This window comes from Alligator sinensis, unplaced genomic scaffold (assembly GCF_000455745.1).
Source record: "Alligator sinensis unplaced genomic scaffold, ASM45574v1 scaffold829_1, whole genome shotgun sequence".
Taxonomy (NCBI): domain Eukaryota; kingdom Metazoa; phylum Chordata; order Crocodylia; family Alligatoridae; genus Alligator; species Alligator sinensis.
In genome coordinates, this window is record NW_005842399.1 from 1,094,844 (window position 1) to 1,107,399 (window position 12,556).

General features: G+C 50.5%; 1 protein-coding gene, 1 long non-coding RNA gene and 1 pseudogene across 2 annotated transcripts in view; 2 read left to right on the top strand and 1 right to left on the bottom strand.

Moving 5' to 3' along the window:
• LOC102386850 overlaps window positions 1-4,355 on the top strand; it is an 8,477-nt gene extending 4,122 nt beyond the window's left edge. The window contains exons 2-3 of the long non-coding RNA XR_324558.3: window positions 3,264-3,378; window positions 4,007-4,355. This is a non-coding gene — a long non-coding RNA (uncharacterized LOC102386850). The remainder of the gene's footprint in view (window positions 1-3,263; window positions 3,379-4,006) is intronic.
• Window positions 1-12,556, bottom strand: part of NTNG2 (netrin G2) — a 69,709-nt gene that overhangs the window by 8,784 nt on the left and 48,369 nt on the right.
• Window positions 9,568-11,305, top strand: LOC112551265 (annotated as a pseudogene).

A 12,556-nucleotide genomic window follows, 5' to 3' on the forward strand; every position in this document is an offset into this window, starting at 1 on the left:
GGGGCAAGCTGCCGGACTGGGCTGCCAGCCACGGCGGCCTTGGCATGGGATGACTATCAAGTGCAGCCAGACAGCTCATCTCTCTTGCTCCAAACCACAATGGTGTAGTTCACAGCTGACCCCCAACAGGTTCATCATGACCACTGCCAGCATCACCAACTCCCCCTCCCCTTCCCGTCCTACATAGGGATCTGGGGTCTCCCACCGTATAACTGAATAATGGAATAAAGGATAGGGAGCTGCCGACCTTCTGCTGGCTGGTATAATGAATGACAGTGGCAAATGAGGAAGAAGATTGTGAGGAGGACTCCTGACTTCTTCTGTCTATTTTGTTATATTCAATGCAAGAGATGAGCCACTTCGTGCCCTGAGTCTCAGTTTCCTCATCGGTGAGCCTGTCTGAGCAAAGTAACAATCCTCGCCCTCCCTTGTAAGCCTCCATAGGTCCTCGCGGGGAGGATGCAAAGGCTGAGAGTTGCAGTCGTCAGCAGCAGGAAAGGCTGTGTTGTGGGGTCTCATGTAGGACAGCTCCCTGCAGCGCCTCATTATGCTGCTTGCTGCCTGCGGCCCGACTTGGGGGTTTCGGCAGGAGGAGGAGAGAGATGAGGGCGCTCGATGCTGAAGTCCAGGCCTGGTCGGGCAGTGCTCGGTGATCCCCAGACCTACGGAGTGAATGCAGCGAGTGACTAAGCAGTGTGTCTGTCTCGGGGTTTCGTCCTCCATTTCCACATGCCACAGGGCTGACTTTCCATCCAGACGCGTAGCAGTTGCATCAGGGGGAAGTAAACCAGCATGCAGCCCAAGCTAGCGCTAGCCCTGGGCTGCTGCCAGTCCTGAAACGGGCTGGCTGATTGCTACCCCCTAGCCAGGTGGCTTTAGCCTGGGGGAAGCCTGATGAGGCTGAAGTTTCCATGGTGACAGATCCCCATCCCTGTCTGCCCATTCATTTTGATCAGCCTTGATCTGAGCAGAGCAGCTCTGTGCCCCTGTCTCGTTTGCTCTCCCGCTGCTGCTGCTGCTGCTCCCCAGGCCCATGGCCTGGCAGAGGGTGAAGACCAGCGCGGCCAGCAGCACGCGTAGCAGGATGCAGACCCTGCTCTGCCCCCAGCACATTTGCACTCCTTCATCCTGGTCCTAAGGGCACCGAGTCGGTGGCACTGAGGACGGATGAACACCCTGGGGGCATCGAACAGAAAAGCTGTGACCTCAATGTGATGTCAGAGTCTGATGAGAGCGCGGGGCAAAGACTGGGGAGGACAGCACCTGCCCTTCGGGGCTGAGGAACTGGAGTGGGGGAAAACAGCTGCTTGTCTGGGGGAAGAGACTGGGAGAACATGAGAAGGGATGGTGAAGAAAAAAAGTTGGGGGGAGAAAGGGAGCTGAATGTCTGTGATCGCACAGTGGCTTCCCCCTCCCTCCCTCCGGCTCGCTCTGCTCTGCTACCTGCAGAAGCCATTGCTTTGACCAGACACAGAGAAGTTGGGCTGAAGGGGACCACCAGAGGTCATCCAGTCCAACCGCCTGCCTCAGGCCAGATCCTTCCTAGCCAAACCATCCTATACAAGCGCATTGTCTAATGCGGAGGCAGGCCTGGCGGGGGGCTGAGCGGTGCAGTAACCCAGGTAGGTTCAGTTCTCGAAGGCAGGATCTTGGTGTCACCTAGGCAGGATGCCTGTTGAAGCCTATGGGTGGGCAAGAGACCTAAAGGGTGGTGTTTCACAATGCAAAACACACAGCCAAGAAGAAAATGGGCATCCAGGGTCTCGGAAGGAAGCTTTTGGTGCCTCTGTTTGCCATAAGAAGCTGAAGAAGCCATTCCCTGGCTTCCTGGGAGGGAGGTGTAAGAGTCAAAGGATCAGCCAATTAAGCTTAATTGCATCAGGATGTTGTGATCAGTAGAATTAAGCAGCTGTTCATCAGTCTTGGGGAGAAATGTGTGGGCCCAGCTCCACCTGGTGAAATCTCTTCTACAAACAGTGCGGCTGGTGAACTGGGACATGGAGCTGCCTAGAGGCTTCTCTCTTGGCAGACAAATCCTTGGCTCATCAGTGCAATGGGCTGGTCAAGGAAACAATTGATGGGAGGTTGTTGGCAACCACCGAGGGAATCTGAAGCACCATCCTTCACTCCCCTCCTTTCCCTTCACTCTGTCCCTGACAGATGATGATGAAGCTTGTTTGAAGGTCAACAACTTTATCCTTGTTGTGGGGGGAAATATGGTCTTTGCTGCCTTCTAGCACCTCCCATGCGCGGGGCTCAGAATGAGTCACAAGTGAGTGTCTGCGGTCAGATCTCCAACCGGGGGGTTGATGCAGCCTCCCTATTTCACTAAGGGGAAATACTGTCACTCCCCTCTCCCAGCGGATCAGGGCAGAGGTGGAGGTAAAGCCCAGGTTTTGCAGCTCCTCGGGACCGTTTTCCTTCCTGCTTGGGACTGTTCTTCATCCATGGTTCCTGAAAGCCTCTAAAAAGAGAAGGCTGAAGTAGGATGAGCAGAATATAGAGACTCCCAGGGCCAATCTAACTTGAATCCTTCAATATACCTAAGAAATAGTTGTCTTTTGGATCCCATGGATATGGCCTGAGCCAGTCCTACTGAGGTTTGGAGATTCCCATCTGCTCTCCGCTTCCTTTGGACGCTGAAGCTCAGCCCAAGAGCGTCTGCTTTCCTCTGTCTTCAAAAGGCTCCTGGGGCACAGGTCTCGGTCCAAGGACTCCTGTGTCTGATGGATGTTGGGCAGCTTTAAATGGTACCAGTTGGAGAGAACGTCAGCATAATACCGCCCCTCGACTTGTTCATTGTTAAAGATGGGAAAGGAGACCACTTGCATGGGATGGGACCATGGTGCCCACTCTCTCTGTCCTCTCTGCCTACTCCTGAAATCATCCAAGTTCCTTGGAAACTGGCCGTTCAGCACTAGAGAGGCATGGGGAAGTTATCTTTGGCCTAAAGGTGAAGAGAGGCCGTAGGAGCCACGGAGAGGGTGGTGGTTCTGCCAACTTGGGGTTATTGTACAGTCTAACTTCAGGGTAGAAACCCCTGGCTGCCAAACCGCCAGATATCAAGTCCTCGACCACATTCCTAACCTCCTCCTAAAGACGAGGGCTGCCCATTTGATCAGTTTGGCCACAAAATGTGGAAGAGAAAAGGGTGGTCTTGAAGGTGCAATCCATTAGTAGGCACAAGACAAAGCAACTGTTATCTCTAAAGAAATATTTATATCTACTTCTATTCTTTAAAGGTTTCTTGTTCTCTAATTCAGATGAATTTCATGCGAGCAACTCCAAAACCACTGAGAACGGACAACTGGCAACCCAGTTCTCTGGAAGGACCTTTGTCGTGGTGAGGAGTCATTGAGCCACCCTGCCACCTCTAAGGTATGGTCCTCTTGACAGCGATTCTTAGCACAAATACCATGCCTTTCAGACACGGAGCACTGTGCCCTTAGTAAAGATGGGCATCCTTTGGTCTATTTTTCAGCCAGAAACTGAGGCATTAGCAAGGGGAGAATGACTGGCTGGATCAAGTTGATGAACCAGGTAGAAATATAACTTGGGGCTCAGTTAGGCCATTTGTCAGGACTCTTTTGAGTGCTAACTTTGACATTTGTTTCTCAGCACTCTTTTTGAAACAGGTCTGGATAATGCACATCCATCTCTCTGTGTACAGCCCCAAGTGGACGGTATCTAGAAATGGGCCTGAGCCCAAGCCACAGACTTCAAATGCCCTACATTGTAGGCAGCATTTGTTCAGGGTTTTGTTTTAGCCCATGGAGTATGTGGGGCCTGACTGTAAAATCCAGCTGGAGCTATGAACTCCAGCCGCTCTATCCCCTGAATCAAAGTATTTCCAGATCCTGGGTTTTAGTGTGGGCCTAGCTCTAATTCATATGGTAGATCATACTGATACGAGTGTGTGCAGTAAGGATTTACAAGCGGCACATCAACTGGGAAACAGGGAGCTGAATATTGCCAGTCAACTACCAACCTATATATACGTTAACAGGAGCCCTGGGAAAGAGGGCAACATTGCAAGAGCCTCCTGCAACCTCGGGTGGCTCTCACTGGTAGCTTGCACAGCACCCTGCGGAGAGGCTAACGCAGGGCAAGAAGCCAAAGAAACATCCGACAGAAGACGCCTATCTAGTTACCAAACTACGCCTACGCCACACTACGCCTACTACCACACGCCTATCTAGTTACCAAACTACTCCACTTGACACGCACAATCTGATCTTGGTGGACAGCATGGTTTCCACGATCCTCTCTGCTCACCTCGGCAGCTAGCTGAGAACAATCTCTTTTGCAATTCATTACCCTCGTTTTGGGGCATTTGTTTTTCCATGTATGTGACTCAACCCTGGGGCTCGGTGCAGCTTCACCAGATTACTTTTGTCTGTGCCCATCAAGCAGTTGGTAGAGCCTTCCCCAGCTCAGAGGAGAGAGGGAGACGTGGAAAGCAGAGCTGTAATCCTACTAGCTAAAGCAAGTTAGGCATCAGTGCATATGGGGGTGGGATACGTACTAGCCAGATGAGCGCAGTTCAGCGACGCGTTCCTACCTTTGGTTCCTGCACCAGCCTTGGACTGGGGGGAGCCCACCTGCAGAGGTGCAGCAGCTGAGGAGCTGTTGTATTCTTGCAGAGGTAATACAGGAAAGCCACGTTATGAGATACACCGGGCCAAGGGGAGGCCAGCTAGTGGCCTGGTGATTATGAAAGGGAAGGGTCTGATCTTCCGTGGGCAAAAACTGCCACTATCCCATTGCCTTCAGTGGAGAGACACCAAGACCTGCCTCTCATAACTCTTTAAGTGTCACCCACATTAGGTTTCATATCCATCCACTTCCTTCAGTCACTAGACGGGTTGCCGGGAGATGACCAAGCAGGATCAACCACTGCAAGGGGAGAGATCGCTGGGATCTGCCAGGCCCAGGCCCTCCGACAGCCAGGCGGTTGGCACGGGGGCAAAATAAAAGCTGAGGAGATGGGATTTGCTTCAATCTCCCACTTTTGTTAACAGTCCTCCTTCTCGCTACTGCACAAACTGGGAAATATGTGTATATATTAAAAAAGGCACAGAGTTAATTTCAAGCTCCAGTTGAGTAACATAAGGGGGAAAAAAAATCTCAATCTTTGCCAAATTTCAAAGAACAAACCCAAGAAGGAGAGAGATACGATTTCCCAGCCTCTGTGGGGGGATTATAAACAACGCAGTGCGGGGGGATTTTAAACCACAAGTTCTACAAGGAGGTGATAGACATTGTCCTTTTCAACTGGAAAATGGAAGCCAATTGATATGACTCTCGTGTTAAAGAGAATATGAAAAAAGCTCTGTGCAAATTGGCAAGGGTTTAATTAGAGTCACAATAAAAAACAGCCCTGGAGGCATTTTGCTTTTTAGTCATTCACACACACCTCCACTCGCTTGCATTTACAGAGCCAGGGAAATTATTAATGCTCTTTATCCTAAGAACCTTCCCCCAGTAGCTGTAGTGACACGCATGGCTGGTTTTACATTTTGGGGGTGGGCATGTGGAGAGGCGCCCATATCTCCTCCGTACCTACTTGGTGCTGAAGGAGCTGGGTGGCAAGTAGGTAACTGGGACGCTCCCATCTCTGTTTGAGCCTTTTCAGTACAGACAATGTGTCCTAGGTCTAAGCTATAGTGTGGGGTCTCCTGGAAAATTAGAATGAGCTACCTAGGGGCAACTTGCAGCTTAAAAATAGCATTGTAGACCATACCCTAGGAATCCCACTGGACTGTTTTAGTGTTAGGAGGCCCACAGAAAGCAGGTACATCAGCAGAGTAGCTGGTGTCCATGGACCCAAAGCCTACGTTTTGGGCTCCTTCCGTGGGAGCAGTTGACCAGCAAATTGTTTTTCCCGGAGCTGAACTGGCACCATTGGAGGTTCAGGCTGGGCCCAGAACCAAAAAATAAAAATTAAGGGGAAAAAATGAAAAGGAAAACAAAACAGAAGATGAGGCTTTTTTTTGCACGCTCCAAACTTGGAGGAAAAATTATTATTGCCTGACAAATGGGAAAGCGTCAAGTTGGAAGGAAAATGATAAGCAATAAAGAGGGCTCGACACAGAGCAGGAGTGTGGAGAGGAAATTCCAAGTGAGATGAACTCCCTTTCCTTGGTGACTCCTGGTCATCTCTCTCCCTGTCTGCACCCGTTCACCCTGCTTCCTTTCCCATGCCCTGCTTGCTCCTTGGCTAGAATCGGATGACAGGCATAAGAAGTTTGCATAGCGTGTGCAGTAGAAATACTAGGGCAGCGCAGGCTGATCTAGAGCTGCGTTTCTCAACCCGTGGGTCACGACCCAAAAGTGGGTCACAAGAAGATATGAAAGGATCATGAACAAACTTTAAAAATAGATTCTCCTTTTAAGGGAGAAAAACATGGGAAACCATGGCTTTTCCCTTGCAGGCTGGAGCTCCGCCAGCCTGCAAGGGGCCGCTTAGGGTGCCCCCTGCTACGCACACTGCAGGGCGGGGGGACAGCAGGTTGGGAGTGAGGGGCATCGAGTCGGGACTGGCCATCAATGTTGACAAATGGGTCCTGGTACAAAAAAGGTTGAGAACCGCTGCTCTAGAGCTCGTGCAGAGGGTGGCCCTATGCCCAAGACCCTGAGTGCCAGCCTCAGCATTAGCAGAAGCCAGAGCATGGGGAGCTCATGCGGTGGCTGCAGCGGCCAGGGTCTCTGGCCACCGGTCTGGCAGGACTCCACAGCAGCACTGTCAAGAGCTCTTCTCTTTGCTGCGGAAAGGGAGAGGAGGCCACTCCACAGCGTCTGTGCCCAAGGTGCCAGTACTGCTAGGCTAAACGTGTGACCGCGGAGAACGCTACAGATGGCGAACAACACCAGATCTGTGCCACCTAAGACTAACACCACGTCTAATCCACACTTCTAGTCTACATGCCACAATGAGATCCTTCTGAGTGCTGCCACCTAGTATGCAGAAGCACATGTGAGAAGGAAAAATAATTCAGACCGGCTTCTAAATACCTGGTTTTTTGGGTCTCTCCTGGATAGGCACAGAGGCAGGGAGGGCAGCAGGCTGCCTGGCAGTGACTGCATAGGATGGGAAGCAAAAATACAAAGGGTGAAAGAACCGAATGCATGTTATGAAAAGAAACAGCACGGTGACAGGCTGCGGGGAGGAGGTAGCAGAGGGGGCAGCTGTAACAGCGCTTGCAGGCGGGTCTTGCAACCTGAGCTGCGATAGTCCAGCCTCGATTGTGGAACAAGCCCAGATTGGAAGAGAGCAGCAGGGGGGAAATGCTCCACTGTGGGCTTCTAGCTCAAAGTGTGCATCCCACAAACAGAAGCATTTTGCATTTCACCCGCCACTGTACCTGAGCCCCAAGCAGCTGAGGTATTTGCAGTGTTTCTTGGATACCTAGAAAAACCTCTTAAAGCAGCTCCCCTAGGCTGAGCTGGCATTCTAGCCACTACTCATTCGGTGAAACAGGATGGTGTTTCATTACCCCAAAGGAGAGATCCTCCTCCTATTTTTTTTCCGCTGGACTAAAGAGAAGAGAGGAGAGCCCCTCTCGTGTGGTAGTTGGGTCCTGTCCAGTCCCTGGTCAGCAGGACAGCCAGGTGAAAGGAAGCACTGACAATTGCAAACTCTGGACCCGATTCTCTTCTCTCACCTATGAAGTTCCTGGTACGTTCATTTTAAGCCATCAGTGCAATCAGAATGAGGCCTATACCCCTGACCTGCCCCCTTCCTGAATGATATGACTATTTGCAATAATGAAGTGTGCGCACACCTGTGCAGACCCCACTCGAGAGAGACTCTGGTCGGGATCTTCAGCCACAGAAGGCCAACTCCTTGGGTTGAAGCAAGTGGAGTGATGCCTTGAGCTAAGTAACAGTCTTCATTTTCCCCCCTCATTTGGGCACCTATACGCAGGCAGCGAGGCTGCTCCGACCTGCTGTAATTACAGCACGGCACAGCAGGCTCGATTAACCGAGTCTGCTGGAGCGTGGTAATTACCGTGCTCCAGCAGACTCCGGCGTCTCATGTAGCAGCATCCCTGCACTAAAAAAATGGTGGTGGGGACACTTTAATTAAAGCTCGTTTGACAAGCGTTAGTGCCCCCACCACCATTTTTCAGTGCAGGGACACTAATACATGAGAGGCTTAGGGCGCTTTAATTAGAGCAGCTCTAATTAAAGCACCCCCACTCCCAGAGCACGTGTATAAATGCCCATTGGGGCCAACCAGGAAAGGAAGATGCAGTAAGATGCACTGAGTTGATGAAGCCACAAAGCCCAGCCCTGCCTTTTCAAACTAGAAATGTGGCACGCTGCCCCCAGGTAACTCAATGCAAGAAGCTGGGTTTGCAGTAAGCGGGGCGGTTGTCACCTGCTCTTTCTGATAACCCGTCAGCAGCAGGGCAACTGGATGGAAAGCCCATACACAGTGCTGTGAATCGCAGATTAAATCCTCTTCCCAGCAGAGCCCCCTCCCAGATGTTGTTCCTCAAACTAGTGATGGGAGACATCCCAAGACCTTTGGTACCACCCTGGCCCAGGGTCTACAAAACATGCGAGACCCGGAGCTTTTTGGCTGATGCTTCGGCTGTTCCCTTCCCAAATTCAGCTAGAAACTATGAGCGCGTGGGCTGCCCGGGGAACGAGAGACACCGAATCAATAAACATGCTGCATTCCCAGACCTCGAGGGATTGGCTGCTTCCTAGAAAATTATAAAGGCTTAGTGTTGATTGGGAGAGAGCTTGTATTTTTCTCTCCGACCCATTCACCCATATCAACTATAAAGAAAAAAAAGGCAACCTTCTCACCCGACCCCAACCACACTGCCGAGGCAGGACAGAAAAGCATTAATTGTACCACAAGAGACAGATGCTCAGTAGGTTCAGAGGCAGGAGCTTGCAAGAAAACTACTACAGGCCAACACAGATGAAAACCACGTGACACTGAGTGTCATGTACGTGGAGCACAAGCTGAATTATTACAGGCGCGGAGATGATGTACCCCACTCGTGTGACCATAAACACTGATCTGTAACCTTGTGTGACCGTAACACCGATCTGTAACCTTAATGGAGAGGGTAAGTACTGTTTCCACTTTAAGCACAGGGACATTGGATTGGCTAGACCAAGACTGCACCGTAACGCAGGACAAGTGGGAAATGGGACCCAGGTTGCATTGCTGCAGCCAGACCCCCTGCTTTAAACAGCAGAGGATGGTGCCACCGCGATTATATCTGTATTTGCATAAACACACAATCAAGCTTCCCCATCCCCTTGACTGGCTGCTGGCAGCACCCCCAGGCTGACTCTTACTAACATACTGTGGATATAAAATGTTCCCCTGGGAAAAATCAGACCCAGAAAGCACGGCAGTGAAATGAGCACACGTCTAACTCCCCTATGAGAGGCTTAAAAAAAATCCTGCTGTTAGCTTTCATCTGCTTGCTTCCAAAAAAAGAGAGGGGGAGAGAATGATGCCTTCTTGTTAGCAAACGGCGAAAAAATCCTCATAAAAAATGAAGATAACACAAGTCATCTCCACTGGGCGATTTGGAAATGAAGGAATCGTGTTCTTGGACTTCCAGTGCGTTCAGCCCACCCCAGGCAGCACAGAGCCAGGCTGCTCATCATCAAAGTCTGGCTCTCCCGGTCTCCTTCTCCCTCCACAGCTGCTTTTCAAAATGGACAACTCCATGGACTAAATCCTCTGGACAAGGGGGAGGGAGGGCTTGGTGCAGGAGCGGAGGGGCCAGGGAGCAAGGCAAAAACAGCTGTACTTATGTCCCTCTGCACCAGACTGGTTTCACTCCTGGCACAACTTACAGGAATCTCTGCTTGCCCTATGTTACGCTGACCTTGACGTCAGGTTGGGGATCGCTGGCCATTCTCAGACAAGGCCATGCTCCCTGCTCCGGGAACTTCTCAAGGTAAGAGAATTCACGGAGACCGGCTCTTGAAGAATATAAAGATGCACAAGCATAGGGGACCCACCCCAGCACTACTGACAGGAGAATGGGGGAACGTTAACAGCCTTGCAAAATCCTACTCACCCCTTTTTTAAGTTCTTAAAAATGGTGCGTAAAACCTCCTGGGCTTTTTTGAGTCATCCCTACCCCCCCGACCCCTTTATGGTATATATAGAAAAGCAACTCTTGTCCCCGCATGATTCATTCCTGAGGATTTTGCAAGGCTACATTGAAAGTGATTTAAAACAACCACAAACCCACTTGTTTCCTTAGTTTCCACCTCCATCTACGACCAGGGCAAATGATAACGTTGCCATCATCCTCACAGCAGCAGCAAGGGCAAGAAGGGCACCTGAGAAAGGCATCGGCCACAACTTGTCTCTTCGAAGGAGTCACCTTTAGGGTGGTGCCTGTGGCTGCTGCTGCGAAGAGAAGACTGCATGGTGTTGGTGTTTCGCATCCAGATGCTCTTCGTCAAATCCAATTTGGGATGCGAATGAGCCAGGATGTTCTGCTGGCTCGGACTAGGATTAGGAATAAATAGCATATTTTTTCTTTTTTTTTTTCTTTCTTTCTTTTTTTTTTTTTAAGTCCATGTCCCCCAAAGCTCCTACAAGGCGAAGGAGCAGGGCGCCAGACCAGATCCTCCTCCTCCGCTGCTGCTTGCGGAGCTACAACAGGAAGTGAAGCCGGTAGAGGAGCGTGGGACCAGAACTAAAGGACCTAGCTATGCTAGCAAAGGTGGGGGTCTGCCTTGCGGGGCCAAGCTGAGCACCCACCTGCTTGCTTGGTCGTGGTGGTTTTGGGTGCTGTGGTGGTGGTAGTGGTAGCTTTTGTGGTGGTAATTCTCCGTGGTCGCTCATAGACTACCGAGAAACAAAGAAAAGATCGGGAAAGAAGGGACTCGAACCTAGGGGAGACTCTTTATGAGTCTGTTTTCAGAAGTAAGACTCTTCAGGAGTCTTGCTGTTGCTTTCTACCCATCCACAACCTGTCAAAGCTCATCGGTGCTTTCATTTTCACCCGTCTATTTTTCCAGCGACAGAGGCTCACAGTAAGTGCCTGCTCCCACTCCAGTCTGTGCCACAACGTCTGTTAACTTCAGTGGGACAGAATTTGGTCGGAGCTCCATGTTACCACCATGCCATTGCCGTCCATCTCATGAAGGCCTAAAAAATGCTCATTATCCTCTGCTAAATTGCCAGAGCCCTAGGAATGGACCTGTGGGAACATCTTGTTCTTGGGTCCACAGTCTCACACCCCACAGCCTCCAGCAAGCATATTAGACAAATTACATCTGCATATAGCACTGTTGATTTAAGCTGTACATCCCCAAAAGAGTTCAAAGCGACCAGGCCCTCAGCTGGTAGACATGAAAGTCAAGCACAATCCACCTCCTAAGAATGCTCTACCTCCAAGGATTGGGGATACTGAGGACCAGGTTGCCGGACCCTCTGTTTCTTGGAGGGAGAAAAACCAGAAAACTGTAAGGACCCAGCTGCAGGATATGTACAGAAGCAGCTGCTGGGTTGGGAGAAGTGACCAATTTTAAAGAGAATTTACAGCTGGGACTCAATTAACTGGCTGATGGAAACCAAGGCACATTCCAGTTTGGCAAGACTGGAAACTCTGTGCATGGATGCATCTGCGTGCACTGGGGTTGAGCTGTTACTGAATTTTACTTAGTTGGCAGGGATGTCGGTTCAAATGTTGCCAGCTGTATGATAACTTTAGTTCATTAAGCTGCAGCAGGCAAGGGAGAGGGAGAATCTGTGCGAAGGAGACGCAGGCAGAGACAAAGAGAGGTCTGAGTTTCAAAGTCATATAGGAGCAGAAACTGGGCACGAGCCTTTCCTGCCTGACAATAGCTTTGCCATCTCTTTCTCACATATGCATGAGCGCGTTGTGCCAGATGGCAAAGATACTCCCAGCCAAACCTCCAAATCAGCAAGATGGTTGCCTCCTGCTGCCCAGAAGGCAGCGGACAGCTCAGCATCGTAAAGTCAACCCAGAGCCTTTTCATTTATTCAATTCCATGAAAGTGAACATTAATGCTAATGTCCGGAGCCCTCCGGAGAGGACAGCATCCCAGGAAACACTCGCTGATGCTGCGCCTCTCTCTCATTCACATACCTCTGAACACAACGTGAATGGGAACAGTGATCCTTCACGTTGTTAATAGAGTCCTACCTTCACCCTCTGCCTCGAGTCCCTGCTTGTGTCACAACCTTGTGTAGACTATTGTGCTTAATTGCAGAATAACCCTTAGCTTGTTCAAATACCATACTTACTCCAGGTCACCTCTTGTCTCTGGGAATGGGGAAATCAAAATAATCCCTCTTTAGCCGGTTTCTATCCATACCCAAACCTACACTTTCCACTCGCTATCCCACCTTTAGCGTTTTCTGCTGGACTCTCTCTAGCCTCACCCTGTTAAAGCAAAGTGAAGTGTTTTTTCGATCCAAAAAACGATTGCAGGAAAAAATAGAGTTGGCAGCATCAACGTGTTCAAAGAATGTACTCAGGTTTCACCGAATTGATGGGGTTTTGCTTTGTTGGGGGGGGGGGGGGGGGGGGGA